Source organism: Enhydra lutris, unplaced genomic scaffold, assembly GCF_002288905.1.
Source record: "Enhydra lutris kenyoni isolate GAN:26980312 unplaced genomic scaffold, ASM228890v2 scaffoldscaffold27, whole genome shotgun sequence".
Classification (NCBI taxonomy): Eukaryota; Metazoa; Chordata; class Mammalia; order Carnivora; family Mustelidae; genus Enhydra; species Enhydra lutris.
The window spans coordinates 9,723,777-9,738,471 of NW_019154111.1; positions in this window are offsets into that span (position 1 = coordinate 9,723,777).

Here is a 14,695-nt window from a genome sequence, read left to right on the forward strand (position 1 = left end):
ACTCTGTAATTGACCTCGCTGGGGAGTAACCAATGGAAGAAGAGAAGTTCGGAGACGGGAAACTGGACAGTCCAATCGCTGAACTAAGGAGGTGGGACTGAGGAAGCAAGTTTCACGGTCTCGCATTCGCTCTAAGCACTCTGGGAATTGTAGTTTCTTTCCGTGGTTCCTGGGAGCGCAGGAAGACTAAACCAGCGGCAACTTGGTGAACTCTCCTAATGACTGATTTGTATTTATTCTGATCTGGTCTGGGTTTTGTTTTGTTTTGTTTTCCAGTTTCCTTTTTTTTAAGAATTTTATCATGTTTTTAATCAAATTTATCTTACAATGACAAGAAGAGTATATAGGAGTGTGTTTTTACATGGGAGGGTGTGCGTCTATAAGCAAAATTTGACTTTAAACACGAGTGGTTTAAAAAACAGTTTAATACCTAGGGGCGCCTGGGTGGCTCAGTGGGTTAAGCTTCTGCCTTCGGCTCAGGTCTTGATCTCAGGGTCCTGGGATGGAGTCCCCCGTCGGGCTTTCTGTTCAGCGGCGAGCCTGCTTCCCCCTCCCCCTCTGCCTGCCTCTCTGCCTGCTTGTGCTCTCAATCTCTCTCTGTCAAAAAAGTAAATAAAATCTTAAAAAAAAAAAAAAAAAATTTAGTACTTAGTCGGGGCTTCATAGGTAGCAAAACAGCTCCCTCATTGCGATCTCTTGAAAATCAGCCCTCAACACACAGAAAAATGAAAAATTTAAATCAAATAAAAACAATTCAATAAAATGTGAAAATGAGACACAGGAATGCTTTTCTTTAGAGAATAAACACTTATTCTCTAAAACTAAATGTTTCTACGTTCGTTTTATGTGTGAGTTCAGCTATCTTCCAGTGTGCCTGTATTTCCAGATAATCCTAAAAAAAAAAAAAAAAAAAAACCTGCAAAAACACGCAAATTAGATATTGACCAAAAGATCAAAAAGCAAAACTGACCAATTTGCAGATTTTTTTCTTCCCAAGCTAAATAAAATATACATAGTAATAATGTACTTGTGTTTTCTTAATATTTTTCCCAGTAGGTTTTTATATTTCTTGCATTTGACTCTACTGGCTTAGTCATTAATTCAGAACATGAAATAAATAAGAAACAAAGATTAGTGTGCATGTGAAAAGCATAAATCAAGGAACAAAAGGAAAAATAAATATGAAACAGGAGGGAAGGATGCTGCTTAGTAGCAGTAAAGACTTGAACTTCAAAGATGAAGAGAATGCAAATTCAGATGTTCTGGAGTTGTAGAGTAGCAAACACAACACATCAACTACCTTTATTGAAAAAACTTAGGGGGCACCTGAGTGGCTCAGTGGGTTAAAGCCTCTGCCTTCGGCTCAGGTCATGATCCCAGGGTCCCGGGATCGAGCCCCACATCCGGCTCTCTGCTCAGCAGGGAGCCTGCTTCCTCCTCTCTCTCTGCCTGCCTCTCTGCCTCCTTGTGATTTCTGTCTGTCAAATAAATAAATAAATCTTTTAAAAAAAAAAGAAAAAGAAAAAACTTAGAAGTATTAAATAAATTGTAAAACATCCATATATGAGGCTATAACATATAGCCACTGGAAATCATAATTTTAATGGCTTTAAATGAAAGTGAGGTTTTCATGGTTTAAGTACAAAAAGCAGGCTAGAAAGTTAAATAACTTATATACAGAAAGAAAAGTAATTGGCCCTAGTGGCTAAGAATGCAAGCAGTAGGAAAAAACCATGATCATTGCAATTGATGCAGAAAAAAATCTTTTTCACAAAATCCAATACCCTTTTCACAATGAAACACTTGGAAAACTAGAAATGGAAGGGAACTTCTTCAACATGATAAAGAATATTTATTAAAAACACACAGCTAACATCATACTCAATAGTGAAAAACTGAAAGCCTTCCAGCTATTATCAGGCACAGGATAAGGACACCCACTTTTGCCACTTCTACTCAAATAGTACTAGAAATTCTAGCCAGAGCAATTAGGCAAGAAAAAGGATAAAAAGCATCTAAATTGGAAAGGAAGATGTGAAACTGTTTGTAGACAATATGATTTTACATATGGAAATCCTAAAGACTTTTTAAAAAAATGATTAAAGCCAATAAATTAACTCAGCAGGAGTGCAGGATACAATGTCAAGAAAAATCGGTAGTCGTTTTATACATTAACAATGAACAATCCAAAAGAAACTTAACAAAGCAATTCCATTTACAATCACAATAAAATATTTAGGAATAAATTTAACCAAGGAAATGAAAAACTTCTACACTGAAAGCTACAAAACATTGGTGAAATAAATTGAAGAATTAAGTAAATGGAAAGACATCCTGTGTCCATGAATTGGAAGACAATATAGTTAAGATATCAATGTTCCCTAAAGCTATGTATAAACTCAATGCAATTCCCATGAAAATTCCAATGGCTTTTTTTTTAAAGATTTTTATTTATTTATTTGACAGACAGAGATCACAAGTAGGCAGAGAGGCAGGCAGAGAGAGAGAGGAGGAAGCAGGCTCCCTGCTGAGCAGAGAGCCCGATGGGGGGCTCGATCCCAGGACTCTGGGATCATGACCTGAGCCGAAGGCAGAGGCTTTAACCCACTGAGCCACCCAGGCGCCCCTCCAATGGCTTTTTTTGCCAAATTGAAAAGACTGATCTTAAAATTCATATAGAATTGCAAGGAGCCCCAAACAGTCAAAGCAATCTTTAAAAAGAACTAATTTAGAGAAATGAGTCTTCTTGATTTCAAATTTACTAAAAAGCTATAGTAATCAAAAGTGTGACACTTACATAAACACACAGATAAATGGTATAGTATGCAGAAATGAACCCAAATGTCTAAGATCAATTGATTTCCTACAACAGTGCCGATATCATTCAATGGAAAAAGAAAAGTCTCTTCAACAATGATTCAGGGAAAACTGTATATACATGTGCAAAAGAATGAAGTTGGATCCTGTCTTAGTCCACTCAAGCTACTATAACATACCACAGACTGGGTAGCTTATAAACAACAGAAACCTATTTCTTCCATTTCTGGAGGCTTTGAGTCCAAGACAAAGGTGTCAGCATAGTCATGTTCCAGGGAAGACTCCCCTCCTGGTTCATGGTCAGCACCTTCATCCTGTGTCCTCAGTGGTGGAAGGGATGAGGAACTTCTGTGAAATCTCTTTTATAAGAACACTAATCCCTAATCACCTCTTATCTCCTAATACTATTGGCTTTGGAGGTTAGGATTCAACATATGAATTTGCAGGTCAGGGAGAATATAGCCAGACCTCAGAGCATATTATAAAATTTAACCCAAAATGGATCAAAGACCTAGATATAAGAGATAAAATTCTTAAAAGAAAAAATGGGGTAAATCCTTATGACCTTAGATTTGGCAATGGATTTTTATATATCACACCAAGATTATAAACAACAAAGGGAAAAATAGATGACATGGATTTCACCAAAATTAGAAACTTTAGTGTACCAAAGGACACAATCAAGAAAATAAAAAAGACACCCCACAGGGTGTGAGAAAATATATGCAAATCATATCTCTGATTTGAGTCTTGTCTCCAGCATATGGAAAGAATTCTTAGAACTCAACTGCAAAAGACAGAAACTCCAATTAAAAACTGGGCAATGGACTAGAGTCGACATTTCTCCAAAGGAAATATACAAATGGGCAACAAACACATGAAAAAATGCTCAACAACATGAGTCACCAGGGAAATGTAAATCAAAACCACAGTGAGATACCACTTCACACCCACTAGTATGGCTATAATTTTAAATACCAGAAAATAAATGTTGGCAAGAATGTGGAGAAACTGGAACCCTTGTACATTATTGGTGGGAATGTAAAAGGGTGCAGACAATGTAGAAAACAGTTTGGTGGTTCCTCAAAAAAATTAAAATTACCACATGACCCAGAAATTTGACCCATAGGAATATATCCAAGAGAACTAAAAACAAGTGCTCAAAAAAACTTGTACACAAACATCCATAGCAGCACTGTTCACAATGGTCAAAAGGTGGAAACAACCCAGTGTCTATCATTGGATGAATGTGTTATAATATGTGGTATATGACTTAGGTATAAAGAAAATTTGACATATCCATACAATGGAATATTCTTCAGCCAAAAAGCGGGAATAGAAGACTGATACATGCTACACGTTGATGAATGCTGAAAACATTATATTAAGTGAAAGAAGCTAGACATGAAAGACTACGTAACGTATGATTCTATTTTAATGAAATACCCCAAATGGGCAAATTTGCACAGATAGGAAGCAGATGTCAGGGTCAAGGACAGGACACCCCAAGTGGGCCACTTTAGCATAACGATTATTTTGAGTTAAAAGGCAAACAAAACCCTGTGGATTCAGGAAGATCTCTTTACCTCCCCCTCAACTGCTTTAAACGAATGTAGATAGAAGACCTGCTCCAGGTCCACGGATAACTAACTACATTGCAGTATGAACTCGGTGTGGTAGACAGGGAGGGACCTAGCAAGGCCTGTTTGATCAAAGTCTTCTATGTCCCATTGTTTCTGCATGCCCGAGAAAACATTTGTTTATCAAACATATTCTCTTGTTTATCTTCCTATAAACTTCATTCCTTCCCTTTGACGTCCCGGACCTCGATCCCCTTCTCCTTAGTTCAGGATGACATATCTACCTCATTCTGCCAGACTGCCTTTAAAATCTCATGTTTCTGTGCATTCCCTGTGCATATGAAACTAAATTTTTATTTTCTCCTGTTAATCTGTGTCATCTCAATTTGATTCTTAGTCCAGCTGGAAGGACTTTGAAGAGCAGAAGAAATTCTTCTTCCCCAACACAGATTAGTGATTCCCTGGGGTTGGGGAGAGATGGGAATGGGGAATGACTGCTTTATAGACATAGGATTTCCTTTGGGGAAGATGGAAATGTTCTGGAACTTTATAGTGATGATTGCACAATTTCATGAATGAATTAAAACCCACAGAATGATACACTTTAAAGTGGTTAAAACAGTAAATATTATGTTATGTGTATTTGACGGCAATAAAAAAAATATTTTAAATGAAGGTTGTGCGAAAGGACCACCTAGATTCAATACCAGCTCTTTGCTTACTGGCTAGGTTACCTCAGGCAAGTTACTTAACCTTTCTGTGCCTCCATTTCCTTACCTATAAAGCAGGTGATAATAAGGAACTCCCTTAGAGAGAGTAATTTGGATACTGTGTGAGATAAGCGTGATCTGCTCTAGGCGAACATCAGCTATTATTGCTAAAAGTAAGATACTAGTTTTGTTTAAAATACACCTTTATGGGTATTATGAAGTTGTTTTGAGGAGCAAGAACACAGATATTTTTTTTCCATTTTTTAACACCTTTCTGCATCTTCCAAATTTTCTATGTGTAGGTTGCCTTTGTAAACAGACATAAACAAAAGAGCTTTTTTAAAAAGCAAGACTTGGATAAACACCAAAATGGTGGCTACTTTTATCATAAACTGGAAAAGCAATTATGTGATAATTAAATCAGCACACCCCAATTAAACCTTAATTCAATGAATTGCTTTTGCTTCTCTATTCTTCTTCCTTTATATCCCACTTCCAGAAACCTTACCCATTGCACCTTTCATCTCCAGGTCACAGGCATACCCTTTCACACTGCCTCTGTTCTAGGTGAGCTTCTAAACTAACCCCAAACTTGCACTAAACTGTGAACAATGAGCGAGGAAAAAAAAAATCAAGGTAGGGCTTAGTGGGTCTGCCCATTTGTAACCACAGACTCCCAAACTCACCAGGCTACTTGGAACCAGATAAAAGGTGTGAAGATCTAAGGGACTGATTATAGACTTTGCTGTGTGGAGGGCTAACCTGCTACACAGGGAAGTAAAAGAAAAGGAAATGATGATAAATCACAGCACCTTCTCAATGCCCAAAGAATAAAAGCATAAAGGCTGCTGATGTTTCAATGGGAAATAAGCAAAGTTAGGATGGCTGTTAACAGTCCTCGTGGAATAGGTGTGTGATACTTGAGCTGGACCAAAAAGAAAAAAAAAATAAGAGACTTAAACACCAGAACAGGAAGAAAAGGGCCTTCTAGAAAAGTGGAGGTGCAAAGTGCCAGCATGTATTCTATGTTAAAAGAATAATTTGAATAGAATAAAGCATTCATGGAGAAGAAATGGTGTCGTAGGGAAAGAGATCCATGCGGATCTGTTCAGAAAGGACCTTGAACCCCATGGCCAGGCATTGGCTATGTTTTTGCAGTGACGGTGAGAAGCAGTGTGTGATCAGGTCTTGTTTTATATTGTCTATTATATTGTAAACCAGGGCAGACTGTTTCTTATTATTACATTTGTAAATATACCCAGAGGCTCTTAAAGCCACGGGAACATCCAATTAAATTAAAACGCTTTGACCTCTTTGGATGAGAGGCTCTATATAAATCCAAGGTATTGATATTCTTATTATTGCGGATAAATGAAATGTGTGAATAAGGCTACCTCAGCGGCAGATTCATAAAAAAATGCCGGGCCTGGGTGTCGGCAGGATGCCTAGCACAGACCCTGCGGATTTGAAAAAGAGTGTTTCATAACGTCAGCCATGTGGGCAGAACTCTGGAAAGAGAGTTATTTCATGTCCTCTTCGACGTTGCCTGCTTATAAGAATCAGCTCACCTAAGATACAAGAAATATGCTTTAGGCATGGCTGAGGAAATCCAGGCACAGCCTATAGGTTAAAACTAGAGGGAAAAAGTGAACGATGCTTTCATCATGGAAAAAACAATGGTTTTATTCAGGATTTCAACTTATCAGCTTTTTCAATGACCTCAGTTGACATAAATCTTACAAAAATATAAGCTTAATTTGAGATATGCACCCATTGTATTCTATTGGAGGGAAGTGTTATAAGTAGATCACGAGAGCCTGTACAAGGTCTCACCTATTATTGTGTTTGCCACATTCTTGGTACTTGGTGCAGCCTATGTTGTCTATAGGGTTTAATCATGTTGCATTTGAGTTGCATTTGAGGTTGGCCAAGAATATAGTCTTTTCAATAATAAAGGGCAACATTCTAGAAAGGAGAGTGTTCTTTGTTTCTGCGGGACACCAGCCTGACTGCTGGTAACAAACGCAGCAACTGTCTCCCAGGTTCCTCCCAGATTCCAGCATCCAACAAACGCCAAGTGTATAAAATGTCTCAGGGACCATGCGTAGCCAAATACCTTCCGGGACTCTCCACCCAGATTTTCAACCAGGCCTCGAACTGAACCCACTTTTCCTACCCCCTTCTGTTCCCTACTGCCTACTTCCCATGTGTTTCCCACTTCCACAAATGGCTCAAAAATCTGTTGAGTGAAAAATCATCCTATGCAATGGGACCAAATATTTGCTAATCATATATCTGGTAAGAGTCTAGTATCCAGAAAATAAAGAACTCTTATAGTTCAGCACAAAAAGACAAATAATTCAATTTTTTTAAAGATTTTATTTATTTATTTGACAGACAGAGATCACAAGTAGGCAGAGAGGCAGGCAGAGAGAGAGGAGGAAGCAGGCTCCCCGCTGAGCAGAGAGCCCGACGTGGGGCTCGATCCCAGGACACTGGGATCATGACCTGAGCCGAAGGCAGAGGCCCAACCCACTGAGCCACCCAGGCGCCCCATTCAATTTTTTTAAATGAGCAAAGTTTCTAAATAGACATTTCTCCAAAGGAGATATACAGATGGCCAACAAGCACATGAAAAGATGCTAAACATCATTGGTCCTTAAGGAGATGCAAACCCAAACCACGATGAGACACTACTTCACACCCACTAGAATGGCTCTAATTTTTGAAAAGGAAAATAACAATTGTTGGCAAATATGTGGAGAAATGGGAAACCAGTGCATCACCTGTGAGAATATAAAATAGTGCAGCTGCAATGGAACTCAGCCTGGAGTTTCCCCAAACGGTTGAACCCCAAATTACCGTATGACCCAGAAATTCTCCATGGAGGTATATACACAAAACAATTGAAAATAGGTATCCAAATAAAAAAGTACACACAAGTGTTTATAGCAGTACTCTTCACAATATCCCAAAATGGAAAGAACAATAATGTCCACCAATGGGTAGATGGAGAAACAAAATGTAAACCCATACAATGGATTATTACTCAGCCATAAAAAGGAATGAAATATTGATCAATTCCACAACATGGATATATCTCAAAAACATTCCACTAAGTAAAAGAAGCCAGACACAAAAGGTCTCATATTGTGTGATTCCTTTTCTATGAAATATCCAGAAAAGATAAATCCAAAGAGAGAGAAAATAGATTAGTGGTTGTCAGGTGAACATAGAGAGTGACTGCTTTATGGGCACAAGGCTGCCTTTGGAGGTGATGGAAATGTTCTGGGCCCGGATAGTGTTGCATACCATTGTAAATATAGTAAATGTCACTGAATTATACACTATTACATATAGATAGTAATTATCTATATGTACATTACATACATTACAATATATAAGTATAAACTTATAACATATTTTATGATTTTATAAGAATATAAAGTTATAATATATACATGTAATGAAAGGGAGAAAAAGAAGGAGAAAGACCAAGCAAGTTCTATCAATTTGACCTGCACGATGCTTCTTAATTCCATACCCTTCTTGACATTCCCTTCCCATTGATTTAATCAGGTCTTTATCATCCCTCCTCTAAGACTCTCATCAGCTTCCTACATGGGACTCCTTTCTCTTGTATCACCCTCGTTCTGATCTACCCACCACACTAGTCAAAATCTGCCAGTTCAAATGTGTTGTACGTGGTGTCTGTGGCCTTTGCTGACTTGCAGCTGTTCTGTGAGGCTTGCTCATCAGCTGATGATTTAGCGGTCCAACTGTGCAGCACCTCGTGAGTTCCGGATGTTAGAAGTTTTTTCTTATGCATCTAATCTACCACTGAATGAGTGGAAAGTAAGACTTACATACTTTTTACGTACTGCAATATTTCTTTTTTAAAAAGATTTTATTTATTTATTTGACAGAGAGAGATCACAAGTAGGCAGAGAGTCAGGCAGAGAGGAAGGGAAGCAGGCCCCCTGCTGAGCAGAGAGCCCAATGCAGGACCCGATCCCAGGACCCTGAGATCATGACCTGAGCTGAAGGCAGAGGCTTAACCCACTGAGCCACCCAAGCGACCCAGTGTACTGTAATATTTCTTTATATGAATCTCTCCTATACCCCACCCTCAATAGGAGGAATCTGACCCTTTACTCCCGCTTTAGGAACATTGAAGGACTCTCATTGCCCATAGCATTATTTTTCAAACTGTTTACTAGAGAACCAGCTCCAAATGATCTTCCCAGCTTCTTTACTGATTACTCCCCATTATATCTTGCTCTCTAGCCATGTCCCAAACACACCAGGTATTCTTATATTTTTCCCCTGTTCTACATGCTTTTGCTCAGCCTACAATGTCACTGAGTCCCAGATCCCACATCCCACATCTTAACTATGGGCTTAAAACGTGGCTACCTATCTTCAGGCTTGTTAAGAAACTCAGTAAGATATGTATGTAGGACACTCAATATATGGTTATTTTTAAGAAAGAATGTCTTTCCATTTACCTGGTTAAAGTTCTGCTTGCCCTTTAAGGCCAAAGGTCAGTAGTTCACCTAAGCGCTCACACCACACACGTACACACCACAACTCCCTTTATCTCCGTTAACCACATTTATAGCAAGATGATATGGTTGTCAAAGGGGCTGTGTCAGTTTCCTTCAGGCTTGTTCATTTGTAAACTTGAGTGCAAAACCAGGTAAACTTGAGCGCAAATACACTGAAAATGAATTGTATAATGAAATGAATATAACGAAATGAATACAATTCATTTTCATACCGTCATCACATTCCACAGACCAGGGTCTCAGTATTTGTTGAATTGAAACATCCTCTATACTCCTTTAATATATAATGGGCTAAGACCAAATCTTCCAAAATTCCTTTAAGGAAAATAAACCAGAGCACCTGGTAAACATCACCATAGTCATCAAACTAGTCAGTGATTTAAATACAGTAATTTCTTCAGCAACTTTAAAAATAGACTTTACCATTTTAGTTGAATTAATTCAAATTTAAGTTGTCTTTTGGGAACCATAAATGAATAGAAATAGAAATCATTTTTGATAGATTTATAGATTATAATCTCATTTTACTATATAAAATCATGAGGAATATTAAAATAGAATCAGCAACATCATTTCATATCTGTAATTTTTCATACTGCTAGACTAAAATCCCGTGTTGTCTCATGTTTCAAATATATAAGTAAAACCGTAGACAATACAAAGATCGATGTGTTTGTTCTGTAAAAATGCTTATAGATGTTTATTGTGGAATTAAACAAATATTCAAAATGCAAAAGCTTATGAATTTTAATTTAAATAATTATTTGATAATATTTCTGTCCTTAATTTGCTTGTCAGTTGGTTTAAAAAACAAAAGACACTTGTGCCAGACAATGAAACAATGGAGTTGTCTATTCCAAGATTTCAAGGATTAATGTCTCCAGAAGTTCAATCACCCTGAAATCACACTTCTATTGCAATGGAATCAACAGCAAGACCATCATTTATCTTCAACTGTTCTAAGAGAATCTTCAACCATCTACCAAGAAAAATTTGTTATGAAAATGCCCTCAGATATCTGGAGACTGGCAGGTGTCACAGGGGAGCCCGATTCACAAATGGAATCAATTATTCTGTGTGGTCTGAACAGTTATTGAACAGAGATTATCAAGTTGAACTGGTTCAGCTAGTACATGAGAAACAGACACCTATATGGTGTCGCTTGATTAGCTTTCTGAAAGTAACTTTCCTCTGTTCATCCTATTTTCTAGAAACCCTTTGAAAAAAAGCCATTGTGTGTGGAGGGAGTTAGAACATATGAAGACTTATTTACATTATATAAATATATTTTCCCCAACAGATACATGAGTACATGTGCACAAAGAGAACTGTGAAAGATACTCATAGTAGCATGATTCATAATACCCCCAAATTGAGCATTACAGGAAAATGCCCAACAGTGGAATGTAGAAACAGTGTCATAGTCAAACAACAGAATACCCAATAGTGGTGAAAAAAAAAGCCAATTTCAGCTACACACAACAACATAAGTGAATCTCAAAAATGTAGTATGGAGGGCGCCTGGGTGGCTCAGTTGGTTGGGTGACTGCCTTCAGCTTAGGTCATGATCCTAGAGCCCCAGGATTGGGTCCCGCATCGGGCTCCCTGCTCAGCGGGGAGTCCGCTTCTCCCTCTGACCCTCTCCCCTCTCATGCTCTTTCTCATTCTCTCTCTCAAATAAATACAATCTTTTTTAAAAATGTAATATGGAATAAACAAAGACAGACACAAAATCATGCCTAACGTGTAGTCCCACCTACACAAAGTTCAAAAACAAGCAAAAGAAACTATATTGTTATAAGTCAAAATTGTGTTTATCTTCTAGATAAGTGGCACAAGGTAGCAACTGGAAGGAGAGGGACCAGTAGTCTTCTCTTTCTTGATAAGGTGATGGTTACATAAATATTCAACTTTGTTTTAGACCTCATTTCTATTTTATTTTTTATATTCTATTTTATTAACATTTCTGAAAGTGACAACAATGCATTGTCAAACATACTGTTCACTTTTCTGAATGTGACCATATATACTGAATTTTTATATGTTCTAAATACATTATACCTACATATGCATCATATATCCTTGTAAGAATACAAGAAGCTGATGAAATAATCATCTGGGTTGGCGCATAAGGGTCACACAGTCAAGCATCCAACTCTTAGTTTCAGCTCAGGTCATGATCTCAGGGTCGAGAGATAGAGCCCTGCACCCAGCTCTGTGCTCAGCATGGAGGCTGCTTGGGTGTCTCTCTCCCTCTCCCTCTCCCTCTGGCCCTCATCCACCCCCACGCTCTCTTTCTCTCAAAATAAATACATAAAACTTAAACATATATATAATCATCTGGGTTGCCTCTTGGGAAGGGAACTGGGCACCTGGAGGGTCGGGATGTGTTATAAAATGCATTAACTGTTCAAACAATAATAATTTAAATACATTATTCCAAGCTTTATCTGACATACAGAGTTTCTGACAGAACTTAACAGTTTCAAGATTCTGGCTTTTACTTCCTGTGGTTTGCGTTTGTCGTCCATACCTTGTATGCTCACACTGGTGTCTTGCTAAGGTGATGACAGTCCCTTGACGATTACCATCTACTTTAAAAATTTGATCCGGGGCGCCTGGGTGGCTCAGTGGGTTAAGCCACTGCCTTCGGCTCAGGTCACGATCTCAGGGTCCTGGGATCGAGTCCCGCATCGGGCTCTCTGCTCAGCGGGGAGCCTGTTTCCCTCTCTCTCTCTCTGCCTACCTCTCCATCTACTTGTGATCTCTCTCTGTCAAATAAATAAACAGAATCTTAAAAAAAAAAAATTTGATCCCATTTTGCTCCTCCCATTTCCAATCATTTTCCAGAATTTTGTGTCCATGTCTTATTTTAGCCTCCAAAACTCTCTCCTAAGATTTCACTGGCAATTCTGATACAGGTCTTTCAGGGTTCCCACACACAGTTTGTTCACTTTTATACATTCTTAAACTTTTTTATAAGTTTAATTAAATGATTGCTCAAAACCTCATCAAATTCTTCGGTTATGTAAATAGTTGCTCAGAAGTACCACTTTTTTTTTTTTTTAAAGATTTTATTTATTTATTTGACAGACAGAGATCACAAGTAGGCAGAGAGGCAGGCAGAGAGAGAAGAACGGAAGCAGGCTCCCTGCTGAGCAGAGAGCCCCGATGTGGGGCTCGATCCCAGGACCCTGGGATCATGACCTGAGCTGAAGGCAGAGGCATTAATCCACTGAGCCACCCAGGTGCCCCAGAAGTACCACTTTTATAAACACTTGTGTGCACTAAGTAAACGCTAAATAGATGACATTTGTTTAACTTTACAGGTTTGTGAGATTTTCACACTTAATTTCAAAAATATTAAGTAAGTAAATGCTCAGCTATGCACACAATTCTTAAGAAACAGTCATTACCACCTGCTACCTGTTCAGTGCCAACATTTGTAAATTAATAAACATTGTTTTCACCTGAGCACTGAATGCTGAGTTCTTTGGCTGGAGTGATCATGGAGAAAATGTGCTCTTCTTTGGGGAAACATAAATAAGATTTTTATATGTAATACAGGAGTGTGAGTGTCATGAAAAGCAAAATGCCGAGAATTATGGGAAAGGGTAACAAGAGGACTTAAATAGTAAGACCTGCTAAATCCTAAACCTATTGAGTGGACTTGACAAAATAGCAGAAGCTCTAAAATAATTTTTAACAATAATCTCAGTTAACAGATGGGAAAACTGAAATAGACACAGAGTGATCTGGAATGTATCTATTCAAGGTTTCCATTCTTCTGATCCGGGAGTGGTATTTTAAAAAGTTAAGAATGATATGACATCGGGCCTGACCAAGTCTCAACCTTGGTTGAGAGGGAGGGTCATCTGCATGCCAGGAATTAAGACTTCAGGGGCTACCATGTGAGAGTTGTGAGGGAGGGAGCACATCATGGGGACTTCAGATAATAGCTATTTACCAACAATAAATAGCATTTCAGTATTAACATCATTGTGTAAGCTGGTGCATATCAGCAGAAGATCAGCCCTGTACTAATCCCAGTAACAATCCCGATCTTCCCAATAAGTGCCATATATATATATATATATATATATATATATATATGAGGCTATATTCTAGAGTTTCTACATATGTTATCCTCAGTTCCTCTCTGATCTTTCTCGGTAGAAATGATTACTCCAGATTCTACCAAGAAGAACCATGAGACAGACAAATGATTTTCAATTTCCGCATTCATTCAAAGTGACTTTTTGGATGTAAGAACAAAATGCAATCCATGAACCTTAATGGGATCCGAGATTTTTTTAAAAAGCAGTAAGCCAACTATAGCAGACGTTTTTGATACAATTCTTGAATTTTAACATAGACTGTATATTAATCTCTTTTCTTAGGTGTCATGGTTGTATTGTGTTTACATAGGAAAATGTTCTTGTTTTTAGGAAATGGGTCTTGAAATAATTTATGGATGAAAAGTCATGGTTTCTTCATGGTATTTCCGAATGGTTTAGAAAAAAATAAATATGTGTGTAAACAGATAAAGTAAATGTGGCAAGATGTTAGCGATTGGTTAACCTAAGAATATAGCTTTTCTTTCAATTTCTCTGAAGGTTTAAACATTTTAAAAATACGATGTTGAGGAATAAAAGAAAAAGTATAAAACATGTATATGGAAAAGGCATATTTGTTGGGTATTTGATACATATATAGCAATGAGCCAGACACGGAGGAACATAAAGAAAATGTGAAAATAGTGCTCACCTCGTAGTAACACACTAGCAATGTGGGAAATAACACAACCATGGTTCATGCCTGCAATCTGATGTCACTACATGGTTTTAGAAACAAAGTATTTAATGGATAACATCTTCAGTCAATGGCATCAGAAGGAAGAGGATGTTTAATGATGTTATCTAGAAGGTACCATGGTGTAGCTGGGAGCAGTATGGTTAGCTGCCAAACAGGAAGTAGTACTTCCGACCAAAGGGGGATGAACCAGCTCTGGGATCGATCA